Source organism: Nyctibius grandis, chromosome 6 (assembly GCF_013368605.1).
Source record: "Nyctibius grandis isolate bNycGra1 chromosome 6, bNycGra1.pri, whole genome shotgun sequence".
Lineage (NCBI taxonomy): Eukaryota > Metazoa > Chordata > Aves > Nyctibiiformes > Nyctibiidae > Nyctibius > Nyctibius grandis.
The window spans coordinates 59,024,535-59,041,290 of record NC_090663.1 but is presented as its reverse complement, the minus strand read 5'-3'; positions in this window follow the sequence as shown (position 1 = coordinate 59,041,290).

Here is a 16,756-nt window from a genome sequence, read left to right as displayed (position 1 = left end):
TGTAGGAAAGTGGATCTACATTTGTAAAACACTTTCCACTAAAGTTTGACTAAATCTTCTGTGAACAGTCCCACCTAAATGGAGTGTTCTTCAGCTTCCGTGTCATAATTTGCTACAGAAGCGAATGACATCCACTTCAGTGTGGAATGAGCATGCCCATGTGAATATGATTGAACTGGATCCGCTTTCAAATTAGTTCAGCTCATGAGTTACTAGTTAAATAAGTTTTTAGGTCAAGCATATGATTCTGATCTACATGTTACAATCCAAGGCTAAAGAACATCATTGGCTGGCAAAGACTTTGTTTGGGGTATTGTTAGTCACTGTCAGTAAAGTCTGTGGGGATCAGGTTTGCCAGGAGAAAGGCGTTTTCAGCACTGTTCATCTCAGGCTCAACTTGGGAAGGCAAGTCACTGTCTTCAAGGACAGAAAAGTTTCCCTGAGCCCTTCCCAAAGTCCTAACCCTGTTTAGTTAAAAGACTTGCAATATTTTGGGAGTGACCAGCTGCAGCACATTGGGATTTTGGACCCAGTCCCAAACAAGATAGGCAGGTACTAAAGAAAGAAAAACAAACAAACAAAAGGTGTGGTACAGTGTATTGACTATTGGCTTTCTACTCTAAGATGCTGTATCAAGCAACTTATTTGACTCACATAAGAGAAAAAATACCATAAAGAAAAAGACTTTGATCATTATTTACGCGAAAAAGGTCCAGAAATGAGAAAACAGCATGGAAAAATGAAAATAATTATTTCTAAAAAGTAGGAGGTGAAGAGGTAGGCGTTAAGTGCTTTAAAAAATCCCCTGAGCAGCTTATTAGCCTTCTAAGTGCTTAAATATTCGTTTTTGCATGTTTGACGGAGGGCCTCATGTGAGCTGCTCATGAACAGGTCAGTCTTTTGTTCGTTATTCTGCTTATTGGATCATAGGCATCAGTCTGGCCCTCGACACCTCCAGGTCTGTGGACAGGACTATCTACAGGCTACTTATGGCACTGCTCAGAAAGGTGCTTAAACACAAAATATTCCTTGGGGCCCTCTGTTCGATGTGGGAAAGCCATACTTTCCAACGGCAAGGCTGCTGCAAGGGGAAGCAGCAGCACGATCTGGATACTTCACACTCCAAAACCCCCAAAGGCGTTTGTGGTTTTGGAGCGACTCCACCCCACTGAAGAGGGGTGAACCATTTAGCCTCACACTGACACACAGTAGGCTTTGAGAAGGGCATAAAGCACGTAAGTCTTGCTGGCTTGGAATGGGGAGGGCGTGTGCAGCGTCTCTGGGATAACTTGGTTGCCAGCAGCCCTCTGCTGACCCCAAGATCTGGCTTTTCTGCCATGCCTTGTGGTGGCAGCACTGCTGTTTGCAGCCTGCCCTTCAATTTTTGGGCGAGGGAGCAGCACAGCATTCTGGCTATTGAATTGCTGCTGGATTTCTGTGGCGTCAGAGCGCTCCCCAGGGCTCACCCGCCAAAGCATCCCCCGGCCCCGCTGCTGCGTGACGGGCACTTCCAGCACACTGCGCCCACGGGCAAAGCACTGTCCTCAGGAAGCTTTAAATATACGTCTCATGACCTCTCTGGCATCATTAATTATGGCACCTCAATTTCTTGAAATTGGGACTCTATATCTAATAAAATAAATGAGCTTAAAGATTACTCTATTGATTCCCAATTGAGGCAGCTTTTCAGTTCATGGCCGAGGGCAATCTATAAAACACAGGCTTTAATTAACCCCGCTGAATGCAGCTGACGTGAAACACCAATACCCTCAAAATATTCAGCATAGACAGCTGAAGGATCTTCTCTTCCATGCTGCATGCTCCCCTGTTTGAAGAGCTGCGACAGAGGCAATTCCCCACAGGGCTGCGCCGGGGCCAGGGCCAGAAACCTCTCTGCTACTACCAGCACCTTCATTGCTGGAAGTGCCAGCTTTGCCTGTAGATGTGCCCATCTGTTTGCCTTCCACCCATGGCTTTGCAGGCAGCCAGGAGTAAGACCCTCGAGCAGCCTGCTGGTGGGTGCAAGGGACACCCAGCAGGTCCTGCCGGGGCATGGGGACCCCATGCCGTGGCAGGCAGCTCCGGGGCTGTTCTTCAGGCAGCTACAGGTAACCCTTCATCCTGTGGCTGTCATGTTGTGGCTGCCACGTTTTGCTGTACCTGTTCCCCCGAAGGATCTCCTGTAACTTCAGGGTATTAAGCAGCGCTAGGTGCTGCACAGAGTTTAGTCCATTACTGGAGGTTAAAGCTACAGCGGTGCCTCAGCAGGGCAGCCCTGACATGGGCTCTGATGCCCGTCAGGACACTCACAGGTGGCAAAATTCATTTCTTTCATCAACAGCACATGATCCAGCCTCTTCATCCTCCCCTTTTGGTCCCCATGGGCAGACTTTCCAGAGGAGGGAAAAAAAAAAGATGCTCTTTCTGCTCAACTTGTGCAAGCACAGGGGGCTGTGTCACACCCGTCCCACTCCCTCGGTTTCTGCCTCTGCCCCGCTACTGCCATCATTCCACCAGGCCATGGGACAGCCCTGGGAATGGCTCTCTCCTTCAAAACCTGCCCTAGGGATTTGAACCTGCAGCATCTTTTTGGAAAAGCAAAAGGAGCAGCGCCAGGACCTCTGGCTGGCCGAGGGCAAAACACAAGCCTGCCTGCAGGAAAGCGGGGTCTCTGTAGCAGGGATGCCAGCTTTTGGGGCCATATCATAGCACTTAAGGGACGAGCAGAGAACAGTGCAACCACAGAAAAACCCACTAAAAATAAAACCCAAAAAAACCTCACTAAATAAAACTGGGAGGTGAGACACGGCTATGCAGGCAAGGAACATTTTGCTAGTTTTCATCTCTGCTTTCCACAGTGAATTAAATTCTTCCAGATGTGAAGCTTTCTGATAGAAAAGCAACAGTGTTATTGTGCTCTTTATTATTATTAACAACTTTCAGGTTTCTTATTACAGCAGTAGGACACTTCCCTGGTCAGGGTTTCTGTTCTTCTAATGAACGTGGCTCATTTGTCTCCCTCCTTCCCTCCCTCCCCACTCTGCTTTTTGTCTGCCTGCTCTTTGGGTAGTAATTTGATGTGTTGAGCTCTCACCACCTCCACTGCCCCCAGGGCTGAAGTTCTGACGATGCTAAACAATTAAAATGCAATGCAATTACAGACAGTACAGAACAGCAGAGAATAAGCCAGCAAAAATTCAGCCATGCAGAACGCTGAGGAGACTGGGTGGCTGTCAGCCTCTGACTCCAGGAGATAATTTGGTTTTTCTAAGAAGCAATAATTGAGCCTTTCGCATGCGCCATGGTTATGAACTAGTCAAAAGCCTGTTTGCTGTGCACCCAGGAGCACCAGATGGATTGGATAGTCCCCGCAACTCTTCGAGGGCTGCCAGATTTACACTTCAAACCTTTTCTAGCTCCTATACTTGTAAGTTATTCTTTTGACAGCTTTTATGCATATGAGCGCCTTGTCTGAATTTAGCTGGCGAAGTGAGGGAGGAAGGATGAGGAAGAGCATGCCGAACACTCCCCCTAACTGGAGGGAGTTCAAAGCCAGAGCTGAACTCGGCTGCTTGCATCCACCCTAAGAAAAACCTACGGGAGAGACAAAACCATCTCCAACCTTCAGCCCTCAGATTACGGTAAGTGCTGTTTGCTGCAGGTCAGGATGCAGCCACAGGTGCCCCACACCAGCCAGTTTGATCACTCTCAGATGCTTTCAGTCCTACTTTCATGAACCCCATGCATACCTTTCCAAAGAAGACGTAGTACCAGGGAGCTCAGAAAAGAGCTGCTACTATCAAAAAAGTAATTGGAGGGACTTTTCACCTGGGATTTAATGGTTTACCTCAGTAAAACACACAGCTGATGCAAAGGGCAGAGAGGAGGCGACTGCAGGTACCTGCAGCCGCTCTGCACAGAGTACTGAGTGTCAGGGCTGCTTGGACTTGCAGGTCACATCCCTAAGGTGAGTGACAGAAAACCCTAAATGCTCGCCCCCTGCTTGGCCAGAGCCCCTGCTCATGGCAGGGGGGCAAACGGGCAGGATCGGGAGGGAAAGCACCTCCTGGGTGCAGACTCTGCATGGCTGCTGCCCTGGACTTGCTGGGCTTGCCTCCTGCACCCTTCCCAGGTCACTCCCTCACACCCTTGGGAGCTGCATCCCAAAATCCGTGGGTGTTCGTTGCAGATATGGACAGCAATGGCTTAATCTTACCGCACTACAGTGATTTAATCTCGGCTCTGCACGAGGAGCCTGGCCTGGGCCTCTGGGAGATGGAGATAAAATGGGACCTGGATGTGAATCAGGCCACGCTTTCTTTCTGTTGAAGGTGGATGCTTTACAAGCCATGGCAAGCTTTCATGGTCTTGTGCCCTACTGTGCTTGGCCAAGGGGCTAGGAGAGACACCAGGGTGCTCACCCTGCGGGGGAGCTGGCCCTGAGGCACATGTGCCCCCCATCACCCCAATCGTTTCCTTCAGGTGCTGCCACTGTGTGATCACCAGGGAAATTTGGCCCCCATGCACTGCCCTCCCTCCCTTCCTCCCTCCCAGGTAGATTTCTTATTGCTGTGGCTGCTTTGCAGCCTCCTCCATGGCAATAAGTGCTGCTGTTTGCAAAGTATGGTGACTTTGAGGTGTATTCCATCCCCCAGAAACCTGGCTGCACTCAGGCCCCCGCAGTTGCCCAGGCTTGGCTGCTAGCTCAGGAGCAGGAAGGCTGAGCTCTGGGAGGAGGGGTTTGCTGGGGGTCTGCGCAGTATCTGAGTACATCTCAGTCTCTGGTCCCTGGTGCACGGTGATGGCCTGTCTCACTGAGTAGCTATGCCGGATGGGGGGAAAAATTGTTATTATCCTGTACCCATGTTTATTGTCTTTTTGAGAGCTGCTGCTTTCAGCTGCTCCCTCGGGTGGTCTGCTTTTGCCCTCTTCTGAATACTCATGGCGTTACAAGGGGGAAGGCACCTGCATCTCTCCGGGCTGTGCCTGCTGCCCTCACACAGCCACGAAAACGTCTGCATACCAAGAAGAGCTATTTGTGATGGGCACCACCTGGTCCTCTCCTCACAGCCGCCATCGAGCTCTGTATGTCAAAAAAATACAGTTAAAAGTTCCATTCCAAACTCCACGTTAAAGTTTGGAGCCCGACTCTTTGCTTGTTGTGCCCAGCCTCAAAACCTGTAAAAGACACAATCTGGAATGACGCTTGCCCCCTTCAAATGGTTTCTCAAAGCTCATTGTTGGTTTTAAACTTCTTTTAAAAAGCATTTTAGCAGTTCTTTGCAACTTTGCCAGCCTGAAGCGGTAGCATGTGCAGGAGCACGACACAGCGAAGGTGACTGATTTCTCTCCCCTGGGTGGAGTGACATGGAAGGAGGAGCAGAAGCGGGAGCTGGGCGGGCAGGGAGGGCTTCAGTCTGCTGCTGCAAGCAGTGTCTTGGGAGCAAAGGTAAGGGATGGCTTTTGATGAATTAATAGTGCAAACACGCTGTCTCTCTGGCCTGGGCTTTCAAAGTTTCAAAGAAACAAGGGAAGCTGCAGCTGCTGGTCATCTTTTTAAAGGGTAATATTAGGACAATGTTAGCTGCTTTCCTTTTATTTTTATTTTTTACCCTCCAACTTGCTCACCCCCACATGGTGTTTGCAGCTCAAATGGTGTTATTTGCCACCAGCTGCCTTACCAGAAATATTTGGCAGCCGAACTTGTTGCATCACCCTCCCAAGCCTCCTCTCCCCACCTCCGACTGTCGCTGCCCCATTTGCTGGGGCAATAGCCAGTCTGAGATGAGACCAACACCAAGAAGCTCCTGTGTCATTTGCATTCATCTCTCGTATTAATTAAAATCTGTCTATTTTCTGTTATGCTGACTTGCAATTTCATAACAAATGCCAGAGAAACAGTGAAACCTTCTGGTGCAAATCCTCCCTCTCCTTTGAGAGACCTAATACGAAGTGATCTCTGACAGTCTCTGTGCGCTTGCATGGAGAAAACTCTTCCCCACTGGCATCTAATAGTGATGGCCCAAAGCCCCTGACAGGTGAGCCCACATCAGGTCTGGGCTCTCGATCAGGTTAATTTTCTTAATTATACATGTTGTGTTAAGCAATACTCTGAAGTAACACAAAATACGAGTTACATAACTAAGAAAATTAACCTCAGTCACTTTATACAAATAAAAAGGTTGCTGGGACATGAGATGATCCTGGGCTGGTTTAGCTGGAAAATCTGGAATCGCCTTCCCTGCTAAAACCAGCCAGGAGCCAGAGAGGCATCCTGCCTGGGGAGCCGTGGGGAGAATACGGGTCCCACAGGGCAGGCATTTGCCAGGCAGGGACCCTGGAATTTATTTGCTATGCATACGTGTGTCAAGCTGCTGGTATTTTTGGTGCCATGAAGGTTCTGATGCAACTCTTGGAATGGCATTGCCTTTGCTTCTGCAAAAGGACAGGGGGTTGTTTGAAGTAAAACCACCAAAGACTGGGATATATTCTTGTTGTTTATTCTAACTACAGTCCTTTAATATTGAGCAGTGATAGGCAATCTAGTATGGCTGGTGATGGTCTGCGTTAAATGGATACTGTGCCTTTCCACCTGAAAAGAAGGCTGTCTTCTCACTGTCTCAATTCTGCCGTGTTAGCAGTTCCTCTGCCCAGCCTCTGAATCACACCGCACAGGATTTGGGTTCGCTAACCTCTGCTTTTATAGGAGCAAGTTCCAAAACCAGCCACCCTCTGTTTTCCAGCAGACGGTGGGGAGGGAAGGTACAGCACTGAACTGGTTTTATTGTGGACCAAACTGGCTGCCAGCAACGCTTCCCGCAGCGTGCTGGCGGCAAGGCAGAGGCCTGGCGTACCCGCCCTGAAGCCAGCGCAGTAGGGGAGCTCAGAGCAGTAGGAAATGAGTGGTGGCTTATCTTTGTGCTGGAGAAAAAGAACGTGAAGGTCTCTTGCAGAGGGAGCGGTGCACCAAAACACTGCGGCGTCCTGGGTGTACCCACACCGGGACAGGGAGGGCTGGGCTCACGTGGGAGCCCCGCAGCATGTTAAGAAGCAAAAGCTGGTTTGGCAAGCCAATGCCTTTTAATAATGCATTTTAATACCTGGCTAGGAACATAATGTTCTTTGTAAGGACATCACCTCTGGGTGCTGTTGGAGCCTCTTTTCTGTACCAAACTCCCCAAGCAAATTTCTAGACACTCCACGAACCAACAATTTCTTGCCTTTGTTTCACCACGCTGCAGGAAATGACAGCTGGTGCTCCGACTTCAACCAGCATTGCCTCCTGGTACTGCTGTACGGCCTCCCCAAAATGCCTTCAAGGCACAGATGGTGGCTGAACTGCTTTGACGATCTCACATACTTCGTGTTTAATTACTTAAGGACATCTTTAAAAAAAGAATAATAATGATCCTTGCCTTTTGGTATATGCAGCCCATGCTGCCAGGGCAGCATTTCATCTTTGCAGGCAGACACCACCAGGAGGTTGACAGCCATCACTGTCTCGATATGCTGTCGGGTTGTGCAGGGCTGTAAACCCAGCGCCATCCGGTTTGGCTGTAGGAGTCAGGTGTAGCAGCAGGTGAATTAGGGTTTTCCCAGCCCGTGAGCTGTTCTGGCAGGGCACAAGAAGAGAGTGCAATATGAACAGTGGGGATGCCCAGCACATGCTCGTTGGCTTTGTAAGAAACATGAACAAGGAGTTTCATCAGCCTTTGCAAAAGCAGCAAAGCAGCACAACCCTCCCTGGTTTGCCACCCCGATGCTGGTGTGATGCCGGGGTGCAACGATGGAGCGTGGTTTCTGATAGGCAGCACTACGCGGTGAGGACCAGTGAGCAGCCCAGACCAGCACAGTGATGAACACTCAACCAACAGCAGATGATTTCCCAGGCCTGGTTTCTGTGCTGAGCAGCCTGGTGTCACGCTGCCAGACCTGAGCTGGCTCTGAAACGGGAAAGGCTTTTGCCGTGCCAGGGTGCTGTGCCCGCAGCGCGCTGCAAAGCCAGGCGATGAGCCTGGGAGCTGCTATGCCAGCACAGCTACACCAGTGTGTCTACCCTGTCAATGGTCATGCTCCTGGAGAGGAAGATGCTGGCTGGTTTTTTTTGTATGCAAAATGAAATTTCTGTATGTTTTTTCCTTATTCACGTTCACTTGCATCAAAGCCTCAAGTTTAGGCAGCACCAGCACAGCAGTGAAGGAATGAAAAGGTTCTTCTAACGTGATGTACAACAAAACTCGAGTGTGAGTGTGTTTCTCGGTGGACTATTTATTTGCAAGCAGGTCCATTGCTTTGGGAATAACAACAACATAAATATAAAAATAACAACAGTGGTCTGAATGTGCTCTCTTAAGAGACCTCTCTAGGCCTGCTTACAAGGAAAGGGGAAAGAAAAAGTCTCACTCCTATTGGAAGAGACACCCTGTCCTTACCCAGGACTTCAGCTGGTTCCTGAGCTGCACGTCAGCGCTCAGAGCACAAGGGCCTCCAGCTCTGCAAGCAGAGCCCTCGTTGTGTACCCTCACCTCCCTCAAAAAAAAAAAGCTCATACCTGCCTGAAAAATACTGCTGAGGTAGGATGGACACATTACCTTTTCAGGTCATTTATTCAGCAGGTGGTGGAGGGGAGGGAGTGCTTTGGATTTGCTTTGAGTTAATTCTGGATAAAAACACAACTGTGAAAAGACTGGTCGAGAGGTCTCGGCTCTTCTGGAGGGATTTGACTGCTTGACGTGGGAGAAGCAAACAGCCCAAACAGTTTATGAAGTTCAGCCCTGGGACAGGGGCAGAGGGGGTGGACGCGTGGTAAGGAAGCTTGGCTCTTATAAACTGAGAATTGCAACCAGATATGCTGAGCTTTTCCGTACGCAAAGAAACCATTTCTGTTCCCTAACAGCCGTTTATAAACCTACCGCTGTGCAGATAATCTTCCCAAAGACAACTGGACTTGACTAAAATGTTACGTCCATCCATTTTACAGCAGTTACCTCATAACACAGATGCGAAACGAGCTAGGTAACAGCCATCCTTATTCACGATAGCATGCCAACCTAGACCATAACACTTTCAGCTTTTGCTCTCCTTTCCTAAGGCAGTTGGGTGTCTTGTTTCCACCCCACTGCTTGTTGGGTTTTGTTATGGTTTGGTTTTTTTCCCCTTTATGGCATTTCACCTGCAAGATGCTCTGGGGAGTAGCTCTCAACCTGGATTTCACATCACAGCTGTCTCAGGGATGTGATTTTTATTTTATATTTTTTTTAGCTGGAGTGTTTGCTGGGCTCTTGCTTGAAAAGGAAAATGGTTTTGGCTGTCTTCTGAAAACAGGATGGTTACCAAGAATTGAGTATTTGCAATTTCTTTTTTTTTCCCCCAGCTGTGTTGCCTGCTCAAGCAACCGGTGTGAATGGTTTCTCGCCCTCCCAGAGAGCATTTAGATGCTGCCAGAGCAGCAAGGTACAGGGGCTACCACCCCAGCTTGTGCCGCAGTGGTGCCAAGTGCCACACAAACTTGTAGGTGTTCTTGGGAGTGTCATGCTGGGACCACAGCAGGAGTTTGCCAGGTAAAACAGCTCTGAAGAGGCAGCAGCTTCTCCCTGTCCTGGGACACGTGGGCTGCCCCAAGGGGGGAGTCATCGGGGTGGGACTGGGGTGTGTTCCCCCCCGGCTGCCAGCCCCTGCACATCTAGGTGACTTCTGGTCACATTGGCTTTACATTTGGTTTCACGGGTTTGGCAAAGGCCCGTTTGCCTGGCAGGCTGCTGATGGAGCGGGTGTAAAACAAGCAAACAAAATCAAAGCAGCAGTTTGGATAAAACTTCTGTGAGATCTCTTGGAAGAAATAAATGTATAGCTTACTGTCCTGGTTTTGCAGGGATAAAATTATAAAATCAATTTTCTGTTACATTTTTTTTCAGTTTGTGGACAGCCATGGCATGATGATCAAGGCCATCAGCAGTGAAAGCCAGGGCAGCTGACCCAGGCTGGCCCACAGGTGTATTCTGTAACATTGATGTCACGTTCACTATAAATGGGAAAGCTGCCTGGGGAAGGAGGGAGGGTTCTTTTTTGTGGTCTTCTCTTCTCTCCCCTCAATGGTTGCCATCTCTGAAGAGGTTCACTACTACTATATGGGCTAAGTATAACTTTGTGCCTTTTGCATTAGCATTGATATTGGTTTTCTTATTTTATTAAATCTGTTTAAATTTCAACCCATGAGTCTCCCTCCTTTTCCCAATTCCCTTTCTCAGTTGGGGAGGGGTCTTGGATGATAGAACTACTGGTTATTGTTTAGCACTGGGTGCAGGCTAAATGGAGACACTTACCAAATATACAACCTATGAAATCCATAAACTGCAATAGAGGACTAACTGATTCCTGTCCTAAAAATACCTATTCAATAGTTGCTTTACAGAAGAAAGCAGTGCTTTTTGTATAGGACAGCTTGCAGCAAACTTTTATCTTTTAAGCCAAATAGACCAGAAATGTCAGTGTAACAATGCAACCATCTTTCATTTTTGTTTCTCCCCAAGAAGGGAGAAATTTGGCATTCTGATTGCAAATGTCCTTTAGGTCAACCCTGGGTGCACTGCACGCAGTGGGTGAGTAACAGCGCCTGAAGTCCATGCTGGTTTAGTTTTTCCCTGGGGTTTCCATCCCCAGAAACTGAAAACCCCACTGATTAAATGGAAGAACTTTTCAAGGAGAAATGCAAGATGTGAAGCCCCTGTGCAGGGCTCCCACATGGTGAAGGATATTTCAGCAGCGACAGCCCCTGAGCTGCAAAGCGCCACAGCCAGCTGGCAGATGGAGATGCTCGCAAGCAGTGAAACCAGAGCCTGGGAAACGTGTAGGTCTCACTTAGCCCGGCAGGCAACTAGAGAAAAGACCTGTGCTTTTCAGCACAATGCTTTCTTCTAAAAATATGGATGAGTAGGCGCCATCAGCACTTGCTGGCGAAGTGCTGTGTACGTCCCTGTGACTGGCGGGGACGCTTGCTGCCAGCCCATGTCAGCACTGGGGTCTAGGAGATGCTGCTGGCTCCCCATTCCCTCTGGAGACAATTGGGCCTTTTTCAGTGGGAAAGATAAATGGTGTTGAAGATGATAGTGACGGTAATGATCATGGTGATGGTGTGGTCCCCGACGGGTTGCTTAAGGTCTTTGCTCCACTAATTTAAGTTTCCTCTGTTTTGCAGCCTACATGTTAAATACACCAGTTTATACTGCTGTATTCTTGTGATTGCCCTTAAACTTACAGGCCCTTTAGAAGGGGAATAACTTCATGGGAGCTGGCAGTGCTGGTCTCGAGGTAAGGATTTGAATTGTGGAAGGGCTCGTGCTTTCTAAATGTGCAGATTTTAGCTTGGTAGCTGAAAAAAAACCCCACCAAAACCCAAAAAACCTGAAAATGAAACCCTTCCTTATCCCTCCTCCTGAATATTTATTAGTCTGTTGCTGAAAACTCTTATGAGACTGTTTTAACTTTAACCCTAGTAAATAGCAATTAAAATGAAATCAAAGGATTGAATTTTTTTTCTCTAACTAGTGAAAAACTAACAATTTAGACCTTTATTTTGAGTTTCTGAAGTCTTGAGGGTTTTCAGCTGTTCAGCTATTTCTCTGCCCATGTTTCACAACAGGGTTGGGAGGAGGTTTGCTCTGGTCCTGGGGACAACACCTTTCCTTCCTCCCAAGGCCCTGCCCTGCTATGAAATAGGGTGTGAATCAAGAGGTGACACAGCAAAAAAAAAAGTTAAATTAAAGTGAAATCAAAATTGAATTGATCTTCTCACCAGTCTGCCACCACATGGGTGTTTGTAGGGAGCAGCTGGGGCTCCCAAGAGCAGCAGTGACCCTGTCTCTGCCCTGTCGGGTGCACCCTGTCGGGTGCAGGGATGCTCCTCAACCCCTGGTCCCATGGGCGCTCTCAGGTGTGGGGAGGATGGTGGAAATCCATCCAGTGCTGCGGACAGCCTAAGGATATTTTTAGCTCATGCTCTACATAAGGAGGATGGTTTCTTACAAATTTCTGTTATTACTATTGTTGCTTTTGGTTAATTGGCAAAGTACTGAGTGTTTAAGGATGGGTGGAGGTGACTCCACCATTTTCCTCAGTCCTGTGTCTGGGAATTGAAGAAAAGTCTCATTTTGGTTGTCATATTCACATCCTTTTTTCTCATATTTGATGCCTGGAGACTGGTATGAGGTACTTTATTAAATTGCTCTAGCACCTTAGCATTTTTTTATATCAAGTATTAAATCTCCTTTAGGATTTGTTCTTATCTAAACCTCTGCCCTTTGGACCCAACATTTTTGGAAGACAAAAACACGTAAGCTGAGATGAAGCACAAGTGGATTTGTTGGAGTTTGAAATGTCCCACATGTTAAAGCAGGGACCCTTCCACGCATGCCCCAGGGACAGCTGAGACTGGCCGAGAGGACTCCACTTCACTTGTATTTCAGGGCAGGACTTTTAGCAGGAGTGTGTTATCAGGCACGAGGGAGGAGGGAGCACTGAGGAAAAGGAGGGGCACCTTTTAGTAAGTCAGGCATTTCAAGGTGATCAGGCTTGATCTTCCTCGTTGGTGCTGGCCAATCGCAGCAGGGGACTGGGAGATATTTATTGTAAGGCTCAACACTTAATTAAAGCTGCTATTGAAAATATTCATCATTCCGTGGTGGGAGGGAGGGAAACCTCTTGCCCCTTCTCTGCACGTCACAGGGAAGCTGAAAAGGCCATGTACCTGTTTTATCACCTTCCATGAGGGCCAGCTTTGAAGCAAGGTGTAACACCTCTGAAACAGCCCCACCCCCTGCCTTGCCACTTTGGGAAGGAAGACGTTTGCATCTATTAACTTCCAAAAATAATAGGTTAATTAAAGCCGACTGCCTAAACTAAGCCCAGATTGAGCTGACTTGGTATATTAATCACCTGGAGCTACAGCATCAGGATTTTCACACGATGGCTAAGGTTTGGCAGGAGAAGTCACCTCAGAAAGTGAGCAACCCATGGTTCACTGGCCAGGGGTTGTCAAAAATCTCTTCCAAATCACGGACGCCCTGGGGATCAGAGCAAGTGTCATAAAGTAATTTAAGTAGAGTAAATGTAATATAGGATGTCGTATAACAAAGTAGCCTGCTGCAGAGCTATTGCTGATGACAAGAAAATCTATGTTGACATGAGAAAACCCACTTGCCACCCCAGTTGAGTCGGTGTTACCTCGCACTATCTTTAATAACCAAAATGCTTTCGAGCTGTGTGTAGGTAATAAATTGGACTCCACAAGGCGGCAGAGGTCCAGCAACTAGCCCAGTCCCTCAGCCCCACGAGGCTGGCCGTGGTTGTCCACAGTGAGCCTGCCCACAGGTAAGTTGGTTTCGCTACCATGGAGACCCAAGCAAAAGAGGACTGCATCGCCCTCACTGCTGCCAGGGATGTGCGGCGGATTATCAATGGGAAGGAGCACGGCGCACGGCTTGGGACAGAGAGCATCCCCAACGAAACCCTGCAGACCAGTCCCCTTAAATCCACAAGAGGTATGCAGGGAGATAAGCAAGGATTACCAGAAGAAGTCCCCAAAAGATTATATTATTGATTAATAATAATTTGTACCAGTCTCACTAAGGATTGCATTTCACTTCATGTTTCAAAATGTGCCTTTGCTTGACTATAGCAATGGTTGTGATTTCAGAATAGGTTTCCTGAAGTCTTCACAGGGAAGTGCTGGTAGATGTCTATTAGGGAAACATATATTAAAACTGTTCAAAGTAAGTAAAAACATTTTTTTAACCCCCCTGATGGTAGGCAATAGTGTGTGATTTGTTCTGCAGGACAAACATCTGATTTTCTTGTCTCTGTTTTTTCCGATTCTCCACGGGGGTTTGAAATTCTTCTGCAGAGTCTACATGGGCTTGAAAGCTGAGCAAGATTTGTAGCTTGCACCAAATCTGAGACAGCATCTATGAGTGTACTCGCAGGGAAATGTGCATATGAGGCTCTTCAGGTGGTAACCAAAAGGGTATTATTTTTCTGTATAGCCTGCGTTGCTTTTTCATACCCAAGGCCTAACACTTGGAAAACTCATCTTTGTAAATTGCTTTCTGTGAAGGTATCACATAGCGTTTTATACAGCATTGGGCAAAAATTATCTTTAAGGATTGGGTCACTATGGTAACCATGTCTTATCTCAAAATCAAAAAGCGGTTATGATTGTAATTAAAAAAATATATGCTTTCTACCAAGAATTATTCTGAATTAAAATTCATTTTCTGTTTCATACTGGAGTTATTTTTATTGCCCCCAAAGGCATCAGCATTTTTTATAACTTAGCAATGCAACACTTCATAGAGAGAGACTATAACCTGCTTTGAATGTACTGTCAGAAATCGTGGTCTATGACTTCAACCTCTTGAATACTTCAACAGACTCCAGCAAAACACCAGGAATGCTTTTTGTTCCTACAGAGGGGAAAGTATAAGATAAACAAGGCCTCCCAAAACCTTGTGTTTCATCACAACTAGCCACGTAACCTGAGCCCAGTGATGTGCAGACAGAGGTCCAGGTTTGCTGCTGCAAGCAGGTGGGTTGGCCATGAATTCAGAGTTTCCTTTGGCTTAAGCAGAAGTTTTATTTAAAAAAGAAAAAGAAAAAGAAAAAAACCCAAACAAAAAAAAAAACCTCTCGGCTTTTCTTCCTTGGGCAGTTATGCTCATCACTTCTGTTCCCAGGTCCATGGTCACACATGGAAACCTTGGCAGACCGTTGGGACATGGCAGACATTCGCAGGTAAATCACTGTGGCGGCCTTTAAAAACTGTAACATAAGTAACATGAGCTGCTCGCAAAGCTGTTTTTCAGTTCAAGGGAAGAAAATCCAGGCTTGGGTTTAGGTGAGCTGCTCCAGCTGGCTCTGAAGGGTGTTGTCCACAGGTGGCTTCAGGGAGGAGAGGAGCCCCTGCTGCTAATATTAACCATTTCCAAGGGGGTAGCAGCAGGGTGGCACCGTCCCTCCATCTCAGGCCTGGGTCTGTGCCAGGCCAGGAGACTTTTAGTGGGATTTTTGGCACTCACCCCTGGTATTTCATTTTTTTGCAGGCTGCAGCCTATTCATTCTTCAGCTAACACATTATGGAGCAAATATCTGCCTATGTTTTACGTAAATAGTAATAGAATTGGTTGCCTAAATGTTTCTCTTTTCCACTCTTTCCAAGAATGGAAAAAGAACAAATGTTTATTTTCCTAAAAACCTGTAACTTTCAACATAATTTTTTTTTTTGGCTCATTTCTCCATAGTACAGTTGTGAATCCCCATGGACTCTTGAGCGTTTTCTCCTGGAAGTGGATTTACTGCTCAGTGGCCACAGTTATTCCAGCAGGACACCATGGAAAGCCTTTTTGGTGCCTAAAATGAGGAGTTTGCTCTTCCTGGCCTGGAGGAGCAGACTCCTGTGCTCCAGATGAGCAGTAATGTTAATGAGCCATGGACTAATAATTTTTATTCTTTCAGAGCCGTTCCAGCCATCCATCCACAAGAACGGCTCTCAGTGGAGGAGGAGTTGTAATTAATCGAGCTGGCTGAAGGCTTTTGGGAAAGGCCCCTGTAAAAACCCCAGCCCCTGGTCACCCAGAAGAGCCCAAACATACCTGTGGAGCCCGAGCACTGCACCCAGGATGGTGGCAGCGCTGCTCGCAGCCACATAGCCCCTGCCTGCGTTTCGGGGCTGGCACAGAGATGCTCTCAGCACCCAGCTACAGTCTTCCTTTCACACAGGCTAACATGGTGGGCTTTCCAGGCGAACCTCTTGCCACCTAGAGAAGGTAAATACTTAATAACAGCTATAATAAAGTCGAGTGGCAAATGACTTCATTAAGCCCGGAGTAATAATTAGTTTAATCAGCTGAAGTGCAGCTCAATAAAGCGCACTTCAGAGGTGAGTTACCTCCAGTGTGCTGTGCTGGGTGCAAGGGAGGATGCTGGCAGCAGAAGGGCTCTGTGGACCCATACTGTGGTGCTTCCCAGGTGTGGAGGGACCCGGTGTTGGGGCTGTAGCATCAGAGGGATGTCTTTGGGGTGGGTTTCCTGACTCTGCAGTTTGCCCCTGCACAGCGTGAGCACAGGACTAAGTGCAAGGCAGCTCCTGAAGCAGGAGAACTAAACCCTCTGGCCTTGAGGCATGCCTACAGCTTCACCCTGGGCATCCATCCCTCAGGTCCACCGGGGAGCAGCAGTAATTTGGTCTTTCCCCAGAGACTTCCTGGGGGTTCTTCTATTCTTCTTTGGCAGCTGAAGCTAATGGTTCATTCCCCAAAACCCAGGCTGGTGGCTGCTTTTTGTTCTCTGTTCAGTTTTTGAAGCATCCAGCAATTCCTCTTTTTTTTTTTTTTTTTTTGAGCTGCTGGGAAAGAGTCACCACTGAACCGCGTTTCAAGCTACGGGAAAATGTCCTATTCCTCCTCCCCAAGTGCAAGTGGGTTTTGCACTTGTGATGGTTTTAATATCGAGCAGTGTCTTCAAGTGCGGTATCACTTGCAGAGCTTGGATCCTCTGCACTGCCATGTGTTGTTACCCTCCTCCGCCATCCTCATCTTTCTAGTTTCATGATGGCAGTTGCTTGCTGGCACAGCCCTACCCTTAGATATGAGAAATGAGCTTGTCTGTGTTGAGACTAAAGACAACATTTCTGGTTTTCAATGTAGGGTGTTTGCAGTGTGAAATCCTGCTTACCACCAAGGACGTGCATCAAGGTCCCAGCCAGCGA